Below are 18414 nucleotides of genomic sequence, written 5' to 3'. Positions count from 1 at the left end.
CAATAGTATGGGTCTTATAGTGTGCACCTCTGACCTCCTGAACTATCTGGATTAAAGCTGCACAGGGATTTCATGACCCTGAACTGTAAGGTCACTAAAGAGTCTCACAGTCCAATTAAAACTCAGATATTTCTAATGTTTTTGACTCTTTAAACTTAAAAATCACAGCCATACAGTTAGTGCTTTATGTGCCATTAGGCGCAAAAAAAAAAAAGACAGCTTGGGAAGCGCTCATGGATCCATTTCTGTCACATGCTCCTAGCCAATATTTGCAAAAATATTCTAGTGCACATGCAGGAGCTTCACTTTGTCTGTGTGTTCACAGCAGGAAGTAATGTGCTGTAAGCAGTTTATCATTATCTGTCGTACTGCTAACCCTTTGCCATTTGTAATTTCATGAACAGGTTTCTTTGTGTGACCCTGTGCTGCTGCACAGGATGCAGGGCTCTGAAGGTGGTACCTGTCGCTGCCCCATGGCATACTTACCTACTCTCCCAGAATGGTCAGGAAACTCCCGAAAATCAGGTGGCGCTCCCAGCCACCCAGAAGAGTTGGCAAGTCTCCCAGCCAGCAGCTGAGCCCCTGCATCCCCCGGGGAAACATTCACGTCATCGTGACACCACCCCGTGCCCCCACTATGTCGGTAATCTTGGCCTAGTGTAGCGGGGGTGGGGCTACAATGATGCTATCTCACTGCCACGCCCCCTGATATTTCCCGTTACGCCCCATGCTGAGCCGACTTGGCTGCCTCCAGTGTCAGCAACTATGCCCCACGGCCCTTGCTTATGGCTAGCAAGATGCCTGGTATGGCACTCTGCAGCCGCTATCGCTGCAGTAATGCCCCCAGGGTATCCTTTGGACGTTCCAGGTAGGCACCCTGCAGTCTGTGCAGCCGTTCAGTGCCTCCTCAGGAAGGTCTGAGTGGTGCTGCACTTCTTCCTCTGCGCAATGTCATGATATTATATACTTCTAGAACTGGCTCATTGTTACTTTCAAAGCCATCCGTATCTGATGTCTCTTGTATCTCAGCTATTAACGTGGAGAAGGTCTAAACTAATTCAAGTCAAGCTAGGGGATCATTCATGGTTATGTAATTTGTATGTCTATATATTACTATAATTTGGCCCAAGCTGAGTGTTCTTTACAATAACATCTCTTCAAAACTTATGGTATACCTCATCTTGTATCCTGTGGCATATTTACTGACTGGCGGCTGACTAACCACGGATCTACAGTAGGGCCTAATTCAGACATGATCGCTGCGATCAGATAGTCACCACCCAGGGGGAGTGAATATCTTCCCTGTGCAAGTGTATGTGTACGCTGTACGAAAATTCCCCTCGGTGGACAGCTGCAAAACTGTTCGCATCACACTCACCATCTAATGTTTTTCCCATTCTGTGCAGTGTGTGCAGTCTGTGCGTAGCTCAATACTTACTCCTCCAGTGCGAAGGAATCAGGCTGATCGGGGCTGGAGCTGACGTCACACACCCACCCTGAAAACGCTTGGGGACACCTGCTTTTTTCCTGACGCTCCCTGAAAACGGCCAGTTACCACCCACAAACGTCCTCTTCCTTGTAAGCAGCCGAGCAATCTAAATTTTCGACCATCCTGTCACTTGGCAAGGCACCTGCACATTGCGGTGCATACGCATGCGCAGTAATTCGATAATCTCCCGCTGTGCAAAAACTCACAGCAGAAAACAGGTCTGAATCGGGCCCATAGTAAATATAACATGAACATAAATACACCAGCAATCATAAACAAGTGCACAGAGAGCAAGTTCTCCAGTCATGAAAGGGTTAATGTATAACACAGGATAACAAAGTAATTCTTTTAATCTCCCTAGTATAATAAACCTAAATAATATTAATGCCAATGGCCCAATTCAGCGGTGCAAGGGTTGCACCCAAGGTACAGCAATACTGCCTGCCAGGATCTTTCATGACATTAATTATTGATTTCCCTTTGTTGCTTAATGTTTGCGGAAAATTGTGTTTAAAAAAAAAGGTGGCATTTTAAATACAAGCTAGCTCTTATATCGTGAGCGTGCCTACGTCTGTAGCAGCAGCTTTATGCAAATTCAGAGTTTTTGTATAGTCTGATCAAATGATTCTATCACATTCTCCATTCTGCTGTCATAACGCCCAACGTTGTACAGGGAGTGGGACCCTGTGTGAACCAAAGGGGGTGGGGCCTCTGGGAAAGGGGACAGAGCTTTGCAACACCCCTGGGACAGTCAATGTGGGGGCGTGCCCAGCACTCTCGGAGATACTGGGCTGCCCCCAGGCTCTCCTGTCACTGTAAATGGATGGCATGCGCATCTACACAGTATGTGTGTGCTCCCTCCCCCCCCCCCCCCCAAATTCCCCCAACACCACATGTAACCCTTAGGGTATAATATAAATAGGATTTACGTATTAGCTTGGTAGAATGAAATAAAAATCCATATATATCTATATACATTGTTCATATGATATATATTAAGTATTTGAAGTAACTGACTGATTAATATGTATAGTGGTATGGGGTTTGTTGGGTGATGATGTGATATTGTTGAGCAAATGAGCAGGGGAATAGTGTAATACAATATCACCAGAGGGCATGAAGAGACTTTTCTAGAAGCCCTCGTGCCGAGACAGTAAGGAGCGCATGCTGTACCCCCAACAGAGATCTCGCTCGAGGAAGGGGACAGTTAGAGAAAGATCGAGAAGGAGAGAGGTGACGCAGCAGAGGGAGAGAGACTGAGAGCAGGCTGACGGGACGGACTCCTTTGCCGAGCAGCCGGGAGCAGCGGTGATCGAGAGGGAGAGAGACTGAGAGCAGGCTGACGGGACGGACCCCTTTGCCGAGCAGCCGGGAGCAGCGGTGATCGAGAGGGAGAGAGACTGAGAGCCGGCTTGTCACAACTGAGGGCCTGAGCTGACGGGAGGCAGCCTCAGTTGTAGGGGCTGAGATGTACCGGAACCTGGGAGGTTGTATCAGACCCCTGGACATGTAAGTAACATGAATAATAACTGCCCGAAGGCGTGACCACGACAACTTAGATAAAAGTCAATGATGTTTATTATGACAACTCCGCAACACAGCAGCAGTAAAAGAAAACGTAAAAGTCAGCAAATAATAAATACAGTTCCTGGGTACTACAGGATGGCAGGAGCCACAGGGCACTGGTAGTGTGAGATAGTTCTTATGATCTTCTAGATGGAAAGTCCTTACCAGGCCCGACTGTAGCAATGGAGATAACCCAGGATTGTGCCAGCTGGTGTTCCAGGAAAAGCTGGGTTGCTGAAGGTAAAACAGCTGCTGTGGATACTGGCTGGAACCAGACTGTTGTTAGCACGGAGTGGATACTGGCTGGAACCAGTTAAATAATAAATGAACTTGGGAGCGATGAAATATGAACTGAAATGTAGAACTTGAGAGCGGAGAAATAATAATACCGGTGGAGAGTGGTAAAGTGTAGAAAGGACACCGGCCCTTTAAGGGAAGCTGTACTCTGCTGGAAGCTGAGCTGGAAGCAGGTAATGTTGTAGCTGGAAACAGATGAATCCACAATGGATTGGAGAGTCAGGCTACACCGGAGGTGGAATGCTGGTGCGGGTCTCTATGGTGGAAGTCTTGAGACAGGAGCTGGAACCTGGAAGACAATCACAGGAGAGAGACAAACAGGAACTAGGTTTGACAACCAAAGCACTGACGCCTTCCTTGCTCAGGCACAGTGTATTTATACCTGCAGCAAGGAAGGGATTGGCTAGGCAATTATGCAGATTAACAATACTGACAACAGATTGGAGGAAATGATCAGCTGACAGAATCCAAGATGGCTGCGCCCATGCAGACACTTGGAGGGAAGTTTGGTTTGTAATCCATGTGGTAATGAAAACAGTAATGGCGGCGCCGGCCACTGGAGACAGGAGACGCCAGGCTGACAAGTGCACATCCAACCACGCGGACACAGCGGAGGCCGCGGCTGATGTAATCGCCACTCTGACACTCTGCATGCAGAAGCTCAGGGACGGCGGCGGAGGCCGCGGGAGACGCCATGCCAGATGTAATAAGGCGTTACTGTGACAGCGTCTTAGAGAGACAGGAGAGGATGCAGGAATGTGAACATTAGGATAACAGATGGGATCCGGTCCTGGAGCGCTGAGCCAGCCTTAGGAGGCATCTGATGGGTAAGAAATGGCGTCCAGATACCCGGATCGTGACAGCACCCCCCCCCTTTAGGAGTGGCCCCAGGACACTTCTTTGGCTTTTGAGGAAACTTGGAATGGAATCTCCGGACCAAGGCAGGAGCATGGACATCAGAAGCATTGGTCCATGAACGTTCCTCAGGACCATAACCCTTCCAGTCAATAAGATATTGTAGTTGACCGTAACGGTGACGTGAGTCCAGGATCTTGGCCACTTCATACTCAACGCCTCGTTGAGTTTGGACTTTCGGAGTTGGAGGAAGTGAGGAATGAAACCGATTCAAGATCAGCGGTTTCAACAGGGAAACATGGAATGTCCTGGGTATTTTTAAGAAGGGAGGCAACTGGAGTCTGTAAGCAACAGGATTGATGACTTGTTCAATCTTGAAAGGACCGATATAGCGAGGTGCAAACTTCATACTGGGAACTCTTAACCTCAAATTCTTCGTGGATAACCATACCTGATCACCCACCTTGAGAGCAGGAACTGCTCGACGCTTCTTATCCGCAAACTTCTTGTACCTGAACGATGCCTTGAGCAGAGCTGATCGTACGCTCTTCCAGATATTGGCAAACTGATGCAAGGTGATATCCACTGCGGGAACAGAAGTTGCTGGAAGCGGTTGGAACTCAGGAACTTTAGGGTGGAATCCAAAGTTAGTGAAGAATGGTGTTGAAGCAGATGAAGAATGATACTGGTTGTTATGACAGAACTCGGCCCAGGGAAGTAATTGAACCCAGTCATCTTGAGAGGAGGACACATAGATGCGGAGGAAGGCCTCCAAGTCCTGATTCACCCTCTCGGTTTGACCATTGGTCTGAGGATGGTAAGCCGTGGAAAACTTTAGCTTGACTTGGAGGACTTGACATAAACTTCGCCAGAATTTGGCTGTGAATTGAACTCCTCGATCTGAGATAATTTCTTCAGGAAGACCGTGGAGTCGGAAGATCTCTTGTATGAATACTTGAGCGAACTTGGAAGCTGACGGAAGACCGGTGAGAGGAATGAAGTGTGCCATCTTGGTGAACCGGTCAACTACCACCCAGATGGTATTGAACTTGTTGCACATGGGTAAGTCTGTAATGAAATCCATCGACAAGTGGGTCCATGGTCGACGGGGAACGGATAGTGGAACCAGTTGCCCCGCAGGCGACTGGCGGGATACTTTATGTTGGGCACACTTTGGGCAAGATGCAATAAACTCCAAGACGTCCTTTTTCAGAGTTGGCCACCAATAGGACCTAGAGATAAACTCCAGGGTTTTTTGGATACCTGTATGTCCGGCAAAACGGGAAGCATGGGCCCAATGCATGAGCTTCTTCCTTAGCATCGGCTTCACAAAACTTTTCCCTGATGGGGGCGTAGAGTCCATCCCTACCGTGGAGAATGCCAACGGATTTATAATAGGATGCTTGTCTGAAGACTCTGACTCATTTTCTTGCTCCCATGAGCGGGAAAGGGCATCGGCCTTGCGATTCTGAGAGCCCGGACAGAACTGGAGTTTAAAGTCGAACCTGGAAAAGAAAAGTGCCCATCTGGCCTGACGAGGGTTGAGACATTGTGCGCCCTTCAGGTATAAAAGGTTCTTGTGGTCTGTAAGTATGGTGATTGAATGAGAAGCTCCCTCCAACAGATACCTCCACTCTTCTAGAGCGAGCTTGATGGCTAGCAACTCCTGGTCGCCAATGGCATAGTTGCGCTCAGCTGGGGAGAACTTCCGGGAGAAGAAACTGCAAGGGTGTAAATGGCCATCTTTAGCCCTCTGAGATAACACCGCTCCTACTCCAACGGAGGAGGCATCCACCTCTAAGATGAAAGGAGAGTCGATGTCAGGCTGTTTCAGAACAGGCGCAGAGATGAACCTTTGTTTTAAAAGATGAAAAGATTGCATGGCTTCTTCAGACCATTTGGACGGGTTAGCACCCTTCTTAGTGAAAGCAGTAATAGGCGCCACAATGGTGGAAAAGTCTCGTATAAACTTTCGGTAATAATTGGCGAACCCTAAGAACCTCTGGACCCCTTTGAGGGTTAAGGGTACCGGCCAATTCTGAATTGCTTGTAGTTTCTCAGGATCCATCTCTAGTCCGGAACCGGACACAATGTACCCTAGAAACGGAATGGACTTGACTTCAAAGACGCATTTTTCTAATTTGCAATAGAGATGATTGACACGGAGACGGGACAGAACCTCTTTAACCCAAAAACGATGTTCCTCTAAATCGTTGGCAAAAATGAGGATATCGTCTAGATAGACCACGACATGACGGTATAGAATGTCTCTGAAAATCTCATTGACAAAATGCTGGAAGACAGCTGGAGCATTGCTCAATCCGAAGGGCATGACGAGGTACTCATAATGTCCGTCACGGGTGTTAAAGGCGGTCTTCCACTCGTCACCCTCACGGATCCGGATGAGATTGTATGCACCTCGCAAGTCCAGCTTTGTAAAGATGGTAGCTCCGCTAACTCTGTCAAAGAGCTCAGTAATCAGGGGTAAAGGATAACGGTTCTTGATGGTAATGTCGTTCAAACCTCTGTAGTCGATGCACGGCCGCAGACCACCATCTTTCTTTTTTACAAAAAAGAAGCCTGCGCCGGCTGGGGAAGAAGAAGGTCGAATGAACCCCTTTGCTAGGTTCTCTTTAATGTATTCCTCCATAGAATGCGTCTCAGGCAGAGACAACGGATAAGTTCGGCCTCGAGGTGGAACCTTCCCTGGAACGAGATCAATCGGGCAGTCCCATTCTCTATGAGGAGGAAGGATATCAGCAGAAGCTTTACTGAACACATCCGTGAAATCTTGATATGGAGGAGGTGGAACATCAGACGACCTGGGGGAGGAAGAACAGACAGGCAATACTTTAAACAAACATGTCTCTGCACAGGAGGAACCCCATGCCAGGATTTGCGTAGTCGTCCAATCAATTGTAGGATTGTGAAGACGGAGCCATGGAAGGCCCAGGACCACAGGATGTGTGGCTCTTGGAATCACTAAAAGTGAAATAAGTTCGGAATGAAGAACTCCCACTCTCAGACGAACTGGTAGAGTCCTTAGAGCAATAACCGTATCAAAAATTTTACTGCCATCCACGGCAGTTAAGGAAAAGGAGGAAGGAAGTCTCTCGGTGGGTAGGGACCACCGTTTAACATAGGCTTCAGTAATAAAGTTCCCAGCTGCTCCGGAATCAAGGAGAGCAATGACGTTCCGATAACGTTGAGCAACTTGAAGCGAGACTGGGAGATTACAATCATGAGGAGATGGAGAGGAGATCATTACTCCTAGCCGGCCCTCTCCTGGGCGAGCTAGGGTTTGGAGTTTTCCCGGACGTTCGGGACAGGCATTGATGGTGTGAGACGGAGCTGCACAGTAAAGACAAAGAGACTCAGAGAGCCGTCTTCGGTGCTCAGCAGGAGTTAAACGGGAACGGCCAATTTGCATGGGCTCATCTTTAGATGGTGACAGTTGACGAGGAGGAGGAGCAGAAGATTTTGGAGCAGATGATCTTCCACGCTCAGTTGCTCTCTCTCTGAAACGTAAATCAACTTTCGTGCAGAGTGAGATTAGCTCATCTAACTTAGAAGGTAAGTCTCTGGTAGCTAACTCATCTTTAATAAGCTCAGATAAGCCATGCCAGAATGCAGCATACAGGGCCTCGTCGTTCCATGCCAGTTCGGATGCCAGGATCTGGAACTGTATCAGATATTGTCCTACAGTACGTGACCCCTGGCGTAAACGGAGAATCTCGGATGAAGCTGAGGTTACCCGGCCTGGCTCGTCGAAGATGCGCCTGAATGTTGACACGAATGCAGTGTAAGAAGATAGCAGGGTGTCGGACCTCTCCCATAACGGTGATGCCCAGTCAAGGGCGGAGCCACTGAGAAGAGAGATGATGTAGGCAATTTTTGTACGGTCACTGGGAAAATTGCCAGGTTGTAACTCAAACTGAATCTCACACTGGTTGAGAAATCCCCTGCAGAATCTTGGAGATCCGTCAAATTTTGCTGCCGTTGGAAGATGAAGACGTGGAGCAGAAATGGGTAAGGTGGGTGGGGTTATAGCTGGAGTCACTGTGGTTGACGCACCAGATGCGCCTGATCCACGGAGAGTTGTCTGAATCCCATCCAGCCGAGTAGAGAGATCCTGGAGACAGCGGATGATGTGGCCCTGTGCAGCCTCCTGTTGTTCTAGTCGGGCTGCCAGTTCTTGCATCGGCCTGGCCGCTTGATCCTGGTCTCCGGCTGGATTCATTAGGTCAGTGCTTACTGTCACAACTGAGGGCCTGAGCTGACGGGAGGCAGCCTCAGTTGTAGGGGCTGAGATGTACCGGAACCTGGGAGGTTGTATCAGACCCCTGGACATGTAAGTAACATGAATAATAACTGCCCGAAGGCGTGACCACGACAACTTAGATAAAAGTCAATGATGTTTATTATGACAACTCCGCAACACAGCAGCAGTAAAAGAAAACGTAAAAGTCAGCAAATAATAAATACAGTTCCTGGGTACTACAGGATGGCAGGAGCCACAGGGCACTGGTAGTGTGAGATAGTTCTTATGATCTTCTAGATGGAAAGTCCTTACCAGGCCCGACTGTAGCAATGGAGATAACCCAGGATTGTGCCAGCTGGTGTTCCAGGAAAAGCTGGGTTGCTGAAGGTAAAACAGCTGCTGTGGATACTGGCTGGAACCAGACTGTTGTTAGCACGGAGTGGATACTGGCTGGAACCAGTTAAATAATAAATGAACTTGGGAGCGATGAAATATGAACTGAAATGTAGAACTTGAGAGCGGAGAAATAATAATACCGGTGGAGAGTGGTAAAGTGTAGAAAGGACACCGGCCCTTTAAGGGAAGCTGTACTCTGCTGGAAGCTGAGCTGGAAGCAGGTAATGTTGTAGCTGGAAACAGATGAATCCACAATGGATTGGAGAGTCAGGCTACACCGCAGGTGGAATGCTGGTGCGGGTCTCTATGATGGAAGTCTTGAGACAGGAGCTGGAACCTGGAAGACAATCACAGGAGAGAGACAAACAGGAACTAGGTTTGACAACCAAAGCACTGACGCCTTCCTTGCTCAGGCACAGTGTATTTATACCTGCAGCAAGGAAGGGATTGGCTAGGCAATTATGCAGATTAACAATACTGACAACAGATTGGAGGAAATGATCAGCTGACAGAATCCAAGATGGCTGCGCCCATGCAGACACTTGGAGGGAAGTTTGGTTTGTAATCCATGTGGTAATGAAAACAGTAATGGCGGCGCCGGCCACTGGAGACAGGAGACGCCAGGCTGACAAGTGCACATCCAACCACGCGGACACAGCGGAGGCCGCGGCTGACGTAATCGCCACTCTGACACTCTGCATGCAGAAGCTCAGGGACGGCGGCGGAGGCCGCGGGAGACGCCATGCCAGATGTAATAAGGCGTTACTGTGACAGCGTCTCAGAGAGACAGGAGAGGATGCAGGAATGTGAACATTAGGATAATAGATGGGATCCGGTCCTGGAGCGCTGAGCCAGCCTTAGGAGGCATCTGATGGGTAAGAAATGGCGTCCAGATACCCGGATCGTGACACGGCTGACGGGACAGACCCCTTCGCCGAGCAGCCGGGAGCAGCGGTGATCGAGAGGGAGAGGAGACGAGAGAGAGCCTCTGGCTCAGTGATTACCTGACCGGCGGTGAAGTGACAGCTGCGGGCAGACACGCTTGGGGACACACTGAATAGTGGTAGGCACCCACCCAGGGCTGTGGCAGTGTACAGTCTGGAGAGGCGGTCCGCAGTTGATTTCCCGATCAGCGCATCGGAGGAGCGGGGACCTATCAGACAGCATCTGGAGGAAGGGTCACCTCCCTCGGATAACCGGAGGAGGAGTCGGGAGAGTACTAGAGAGAGCCTCCTGAAGTGTATACCGTAAGTGTACTGATACCATACAATGCCCCTACACTCAGCTGCCAGGAGCACTGTAATACAGATAAGGCATTGGCACGGCCTCAGTGGGTCAGCAAACATCATCCCCGCTGGCATTATTTGTCAAATGGCTATAATTATATTGCTAAAATAATAAAAGCAATCGGGCCAAGTATACTCCCCATTGATAAGAAGACCACTATTACACCCGGGTGGTAAACCATTCAGCTATACGTAGTGGACAATTCAACTGCTGAATGAAGATTAGAGTGCGTAGGTTTACCACGGTTGAACATGCCAATATATAGTATCCCGAGGCATCACAGTGAATGACAGCTGCCACATTCCTAGCAATTTATTTCACTACATTGACTAACTGGATATGAGGCAGGAGAGACTCGTGGATATTTAATTAACCTCAATTCTACTCATAGTATTCACAGTAATTTGCATGACAATAATTGAAGTAACGCAGACTGGCATGGATAATAGATTGTTACCCTTACATCCACCAGTATGGCCACACAGTGAATAAGTATCCTCTAATCTACCGTTATTGTAGAGAGAGAAGAGCATACATCATAGTATCCTATCTACTACATACACAACATATCCCTGGATTTTAAAACACATAGAACGCAAGTCCTAGGTGCACTCTGTTCAGTTCGAGTACACCGAAAAAAGCCGTCACCAAAGCCGGACCCTGAGCCGTCACGGAGCGCAGCACGCCACACAGGAGACGCGGCAGGAGAGAGCAGCGCTACTAAGCAAGGGAACCAAGCCGCACGGAGCAGCAGCCCACGACCCCACCGCCAGCAACTACAAGGTGGGTAGTTTAGGGATAGATAGGTCTGGGACATTTTCCATCTTCTTGTGGCAAATATCGGAACCCGTTTATACACAAAAGGACTACAATTTCTCCAAAAGGGCTGTAAACATTTTTTACTAACCCCCTTTTTTTTCACAGCTATTGCACTTATTCCTTAGGCAACTCTTGGCTTTTACAACTGTTGCAAAATATCACAAGCGCCTTGTTTTGTATATATATTAGTGTTTCGTTTTTTTCAAGGCTGCTCAACCATTTAAATACCGGCATTAGCGCGGTAGCTTATCTTTTTTGTATCCTATCTACTACCCTGTTTCTAACCTCTACCAGATCCTAAGTGGAAGGAAAAAGTATATATCTACTTAACCAAGTAATACCACAGACTGACGCACAGTCACTCCATAATTTGACAAGGGAACTACCATGACCCTGGAGCGTACCTAGGAAAATAATTCCCAGAAGAACTTCTAAAGTGGATTAAGTACCCTGCTCCTCTTCTAACTTTCTCCAGTGGTATCAGACTGATAGTCAAGATAGTCAGCGGATTATTATATGGTTAGGCAGTTATTGGGAATATAGCTGATGGTGCACCATAGTATAATTTGTATGATTTAAGCCAGTGGTTCCCAAACTGTGTGCCCAGGCACCCTGGGGTGCCTCAGAACACTTGCAGGGGTGCCTAGGATTGGTGGTCCAGGACCAATCAAAATTATTTCTGGTCAATGTAATAGGCAAAACCAGTGTTGGTGGTTGCCAATCATAAAATATGTGGACAAACAGAAGCAAACCTTGTTCCTCGCCACTCAATGGAACCTAAAGATGACATATAAACACAATATTTGATTTAATATTTATTACAAAATTTCTCGCTAAGAAATTTTTGGCCTAGGGGTGCCATGAATAAAATGCTGATACTCTAGGGTGCCATGATTCCAAAAAGTTTGGAAACCACTGATTTAAGCTATAAATATCTAATTGTATTATTTTACCAACCCGGGTCAATAGTCTTATAGACTATTGGATGGTTAAAGTTTTTTTGTATTGCATGCAGTTATTTTATGTCAATAGATCGCTAATGTGATGAACAATTCATACTGAGGACTACCCTCTACGCAGATGAAAGGTACGATGTGTTCAATGTACTCTACTTGATTGATAATAAGTAAACACCCATATACTTACCAGTGAAGTAGTCTGTTTCTTGGAGTTGGAATCTAAAAGGAAAGACGGTAGTTTCGTTAGTCCCTCGGTCATACTATTGGGGTCTCTCAAGGGAAATAGATATATTATATAGATAGGGGTGGGATTGATAAAATATCCTATATCTAGGCGTTCCCAAGCTCGCCCGGAAATCTACTCATCCAAATAGCTTTGGTGGAGGCACACTCGGTTAGTTCACTGTAACCCATCACCTGTGCCAGGGTTACATTATGGAGGCACTGCTGAGATCCGAGATACCAGGGGACCGGAGTGCGATGACTACTCTAAGGACCATGGAAGAAGTGACGAGTGCTGATATTCATAGGTGGTGTCGGGAAAAGGGGGTGGACCCCCTATGTAGTTTTGGACTATGGGGAAATCTGTCTGGGGTGAGTGATGATGCAACATTACGAGCGGTGGCTAACCTGTATGATGTTAATCAGCCCTGTCTGGTGGATAGGTGGAGAGGACCAAATGGTGATACTTTGCTTTTTTGGTTAGCAACCGGCACTCATTAGATCGAACCTTAATACCAATTCGAGTGATAGTGGGAGAGGCTCCCGGTTGGAAGATTAAAGTGATATGGCCTGAGGGGAATGACGGCATGGATGAAGAAGCTACCTCGGTGAGAGACCCTGGGACAGGCGCGCCGGTCGTGGGATAGAGTCTGACTGCAGTTGGGGTGGAAGCCGGAGATTCATCAAAGACAGATGGAACTTTGGGAACAGGAGTCGAAGTGGTGGTGGACAAGATGGTCAGTCATTTAGAACGCTGGCACTATGAAGGGGGGTATCGTCGATTAAGGATGTTCTCCGGGATTATTCCTGTGCCTGTGGGTGAAGAAAACTATGACACATGGCGGGAAACGGCTGTTCAACATTCAGAAGAATGGCAGTGTCCGGAACATGTAAAACGACAACGAATAGTGGAAAGTCTCCGAGGGCCAGCCATGGGGGTGATTCAGGCCACTAGGAGGAGCAAGTCGACAGCGACTCTAAATATTATATTGAGGCCCTTGACTTTTCTTTTGGTACCCTCGAAGATGTAGGGGATTTGATGGCAAAATTGAACCGAACATACCAAGAGCCTGGAGAGACGTTGACTCACTACATATATAGGGTCGATCGGTTGATTTACAAAATTGTAGACAAAGGGGGAATAACTAAGGCCTCCGTAGACGAGAGTAGAATGAGGCAAGTATTAAAAGGGGCTTTGACCAACAACCCAGTGGCTCAAAGATTAAGATGCATGCAAACTTTGGGGACTCCACCTACTTTAACTGAGTTAGTAAAAGAGGTCAAGCTGGAGGAAGTCCAAATAGAAAACCGAGAGAGTACCATCAAGAAAGTAAAAGTGGTAATGCCAACTCCGGCCTCCTCTTCCGTGGATGATAGATTGTTCAAATTGCTCGAAGAGCAGAACAAAAAAATAGATCAATTGATTTCATTGCAGACCACCGCTAACTCAAGTCAGTATTGGCCTCCACGAACGGAAAGAAGAATGAATCGAGGAGGGGGAGGTCGACCCCCAGTTACTTGTTATAGCTGTGGACAAATTGGTCATAGGTCCTTTGAGTGTCCAAGTACTGGGTCAGGACGAAGAGGGGATTATCATAACTCTACTAATTCCGAGAGGGTGGGAGTTGCTCAAGGGGAAAACTCCAATGGGAGTACTGTGACCCCCTCACAAACTCCCCAATTCTGAATATTTATGCAATGGGGAGTGCACAGTGGGCTGCCGACATCCCAGAAAGCATAATGGGACAAGCACCACTGGTGAAAGCCATGATTAATGGACAAGACTGTATTATTTTAATGGATAGTGGATCCCAAGTATCTATCGTCTTTGAATCCTGGTACCGGGACCATTTGTCGGACGTCCCTATACAACCCCTCCATGGACTGACAGTTTGGGGTCTCAGCGAGCATAAATACCCTTACTTAGTGTATATAGTTACCCACATCACTTTCGATCCCGGATTAATCTCACCGAATGATACTGTACCATTCATTGCATTAGTTTGTCCTGATTCACCTGGGGATAATGGTCAACTCTCTGCGATTGTTGGAACCAACACTAACATGTTCCGAAACCTTCGCAGGTGGTGTGAGAAGCAAGATAGGGACAGTCCGGTGTCAGTTAACCCTTCCTCTAAATACGATGGACCCAGATGTAATTTAGTAGGGGGCCAGTTGATGTATGAAGAGGCGGGAACAGATGGTGAAGATATGCCTCCTCCATCAGTTCTTGATTTGGAATTGTGTTTTAAGGGAAGTGATCTTGATGGGGAAGATAAACAGCAGTTATTGGAATCTCTCCTGAAAAGAGAGGCGGTTTTTTCCAAAAATGCATGGTATTTAGGAACAGCCTCGGGAGTAGAGCACCATATTAAATTGACAGACGACACCCCATTCCGAGAGCGATCGCGGAGGTTAGCGCCTGCCGACTTTGAGGATGTAAGGGATCACTTAAGAATATTAGTTGAAAATAATGTCATAGCGGATTCCGAAAGCCCCTACGCATCCCCCATCGTAGTAGCGCGTAAGAAGAGTGGAGAGATAAGATTATGTATCGACTATCGCACCCTGAATAATCGAACAGTACCCGATCAGTATACCGTCCCTAAAGTAGATGAGGCACTAGACTGTCTTCACGGGAGTCAATGGTTTTCTGTATTAGACCTACGTTGTGGATACTACCAGATCCCAATGAGTGAGGCTGACCGATATAAAACTGCTTTTATCTGTCCCATAGGATTCTTTGAGTTTCTGAAAATGCCTCAGGGTATAAAAGGAGCCCCTGCCACCTTTCAAAGAACTATGGAGAAAACGGTAGGAGATATGTGCTACCGCGAGGTGCTAGTATATCTGGATGACATTATTGTTTTCGGTAGAGATTTGAAGGAACATAATGAGCGGTTACTTAAAGTCCTAGACCGACTTCAAGCACGAGGACTGAAGTTGTCTGTGGAGAAATGCAAAATTTGTCGATCATCGGTAAAGTACCTGGGGCATATAGTAAGTCGACAAGGAATATCCACTGATCCTGATAAAGTAGCCACAGTGAGGAATTGGCCCCGACCAAATACCCTTAAAGACCTGCAATCTTTTCTAGGGTTCTGTGGGTATTATAGGAAATTTGTGCCCCAATACTCCATAGTGGCCAAACCATTGACCGAAATGACTCGAGGATATCCCCCATGGAAGTGAAACTACCTCACTAGCAAGCCTCCGGGAGAGGGGCCCTACTTCAAACCCAAGGAGTCCTTTGGAGGACGGTGGACCTCGGAGTGTGAAGAAGCCTTTACAAAGTTGAAACATCTATTAACGCACTCTCCTGTGTTAGCATATGTACAACCGGGACTTCCCTTTGAAGTACACATAGATGCCTCATTCGAGGGTCTTGGGGGAGTATTGTACCAATTGCAAGATAAACAATTAAGACCTGTTTCCTATGTAAGCCGAGGGCTATCCCCTAGTGAAAGGAACTACCCCGTTCATAAATTAGAATTTTTAGCCTTAAAGTGGGCTCTTAGTGAAAAGTTCCATGATTACCTCTATGGGGTCACATTTACCGTACAGACTGACAACAATCCCCTTACCTATATTCATTCCTCCGCCAAGTTAGACGCGACGGGACATTGGTGGTTGGCTGCTCTAACCACCTATGACTTCAAAATCAAATACCGTCCGGGTGCCAACAATCAGGATGCCGATGCATTATCTCGAATGCCTCGTGGGGAGGATTATTGTGCAGTAGACGATTGGATTGAGGTACCAGCTGCTTCAGTAAGAGGATTATGTCAACAGATCAATGTGAATCGATACTCCCGAATGGCGGCTGTAGTAATGACAGGAGCATCAGACCTTGCTATTCCTACTGCTTACTGCAGACTAAATCGGGTGGAGATGGAGGGGCTAGGGAAGGTCTCCCGGGAACAACTAGTCCAGGAACAAAGGAAGGACCCGGACATTTATCCTATAATAAGAGTGATGAGGGATCCCAATTGGACCCTTAACTGATCACAACTGTCTGGGGGGTCAAGGATCTTAATGCGACAAAAGCACAAGTTGATCCTGAAGAAGGGAATTTTATATCGGAGAGTCCAGAAAAATGATGGAACCCGTAGATTACAGATGATTCTTCCTAACAAGTATAAAACGATGGTTAGAATCCCTTCACAACCAGCATGGTCATTTGGGATATGACAAAACACAGGGGCTAGTGGCAGATCGATTCTTCTGGCCATTAATGAACAAAGACATTGATAAATTTTGTCGAACATGTAGTAATTGTATCCTTCGACGTTACCTACGAAATCGGCTTCATTAGTGCTTATCAGCAGTTCCGGCCCTATGGACTTAGTGTGCATCGATTTTTTGACGTTTGAGAGTCCCGGAGGACAAGATTGTCACATACTTGTGGTTACGGACCATTTTATGCGATATGCTCAAGCTTATATTACTGTAAATCAAAAAGCATTGACCGTGGCAAAGACACTATGGGAGAAATTCTTTATACACTACGGATTACCAGCTAGATTACACTCCGATCAAGGTAGGGAGTTTGAAAGCAGAATAATTCACGAGTTGTGTAAGTGCTGTGGTATACAGAAATCAAGAACAAATCCATACCACCCTCAAGGGGATCCCCAGCCTGAAAGGTTCAAACGAACTCTATTAAATATGCTGGGAACCTTGAGCTTCAAACTAAAACATCAGTGGTGTAGTCATGTGGCTCCATTGGTCCATGCGTACAACTGTACAAGAAATGAGACTACCGGGTACACCCCCTATTACCTCATGTTTGGTAGGGAGGCCCGACTACCGATTGACGTATGTTTGAGAATTCACTCTAACACCATCTCGACACCGTCCCATAATAAATATGTAAAGCAAATCAAGCAGCAGTTGAAAGATGCTTATCAGTTGGCTCAAATGACTGCTCACAAAAGTGGCGAGAGAAATAAAGCACGGTATGACCGACAGGTCAAAGAGCAATTGTTAATGCCAGGAGATAAGGTCCTCATTAGGTCTCTGGGTGTACCTAGGAAACAAAAGTTGAACAATCGATGGAGAGCCGAACCTTATAAAGTTGTACGACAGTTGTTCAACCTTCCTGTATACAAGTTGGTATCGGAGAATGGCCAGGGACCCGTGCTGACATACCATCAGCAGCATTTGCTACCCATTGTACAAGATATACGGTGGGTGGATAGGGACGAGGGTGGTATTCCTCAAGCTGGTTAGACATCCAGAGTAATTAAAACTATAGCCGATCCTACATCTGAACAGGACGATGAGGAGGAGGGCAGCTATGGCGAGTATGACAATGGAGGCTATTATAAGGACGATGACCCTGGGGGTTTTCCATTAGTAAATGAGGTCTCTCCGGAACCACCCATATCGTGCACAAACAACCAGTGGGAAATGGAGGATGGGTTGTTATAAATGATAAGGGAGGATGGGAAGGTACGGAATATTCTGAAATTATAAGTGGCTCAGAGGAAGAAGCGGGAAAGATGTCGGATCCTTCTATTATGGTACCTAGGCCTCAACGAGTTAGCAAACGCCACGTATCCTCACCTACGATCAGTTAGGTATTCCGACCGAAATTCCTTGGGTGTTGCATCCTAATATGATAAGGTCTTGGCCTTATTTTGAACCTTCCCAGGGTTATTGTTAGCTATACTAACTAAACCCCGTATTCGATGGTGATGTCCACTTCCAATGCAAGCGTTATCACCAGGGGGAGAGTGTAACCCTTAGGATATAATATAAATAGGATTTACGTATTAGCTTGGTAGAATGAAATAAAAATCCATATATATCTATATATATTGTTCATATGATATATATTAAGTATTTGAAGTAACTGACTGATTAATATGTATAGTGGTATGGGGTTTGTTGGGTGATGATGTGATATTGTTGAGCAAATGAGCAGGGGAATAGTGTAATACAATATCACCAGAGGGCATGAAGAGACTTTTCTAGAAGCCCTCGTGCCGAGACAGTAAGGAGCGCATGCTGTACCCCCAACAGAGATCTCGCTCGAGGAAGGGGACAGTTAGAGAAAGATCGAGAGGGAGAGAGGTGACGCAGCAGAGGGAGAGAGACTGAGAGCAGGCTGACGGGACGGACCCCTTTGCCGAGCAGCCGGGAGCAGCGGTGATCGAGAGGGAGAGAGACTGAGAGCAGGCTGACGGGATGGACCCCTTTGCCGAGCAGCCGGGAGCAGCGGTGATCGAGAGGGAGAGAGACTGAGAGCCGGCTGACGG

The 18414-nt window shown here is 47.1% G+C and overlaps 1 long non-coding RNA gene across 2 annotated transcripts in view; it reads right to left on the bottom strand.

Moving 5' to 3' along the window:
- LOC135050965 (uncharacterized) overlaps positions 1-18414 on the bottom strand; it is a 127009-nt gene that overhangs the window by 78446 nt on the left and 30149 nt on the right. For both annotated transcript variants that reach the window (XR_010241953.1, XR_010241952.1), the window contains exon 3: positions 12117-12148. This is a non-coding gene — a long non-coding RNA (uncharacterized LOC135050965). The remainder of the gene's footprint in view (positions 1-12116; positions 12149-18414) is intronic.

The sequence above is a fragment of the Pseudophryne corroboree genome, chromosome 2 (assembly GCF_028390025.1).
Source record: "Pseudophryne corroboree isolate aPseCor3 chromosome 2, aPseCor3.hap2, whole genome shotgun sequence".
Lineage (NCBI taxonomy): Eukaryota > Metazoa > Chordata > Amphibia > Anura > Myobatrachidae > Pseudophryne > Pseudophryne corroboree.
The sequence above is the reverse complement of the archived record's forward strand: the minus strand, read 5'-3'. Positions and strand labels throughout refer to the sequence as shown.